We start from the raw sequence: 253 nt of genomic DNA on the forward strand, positions 1-253 counted from the left end.
GGGGCGGCGGTCAGGCGCTGGGGCGCCCTCGCCGGCAGGTGCGGCCTCGGTGCGCTGGGCCCAGGGCGGGTGGCGGCGCCCGCGGCTTCATTGTCTACGGCGCGGGGCCCATTCGCATCCTCTGGCCCCCTCTACACAGTTCCGCGGTTCCGCAGCCTCCGCCATTTCCCGGGCCGGAGGCGCGGGCAGCTGAGCTGGCTGCGGCTGAGGGGCGCGGGCGGTGGTTTAAAATGGAAATACCATCAAGAGAGCA

Source organism: Carlito syrichta, unplaced genomic scaffold (genome assembly GCF_000164805.1).
Source record: "Carlito syrichta isolate Samal-C Ts95f unplaced genomic scaffold, Tarsius_syrichta-2.0.1 Scaffold137525, whole genome shotgun sequence".
Taxonomy (NCBI): Eukaryota; Metazoa; Chordata; class Mammalia; order Primates; family Tarsiidae; genus Carlito; species Carlito syrichta.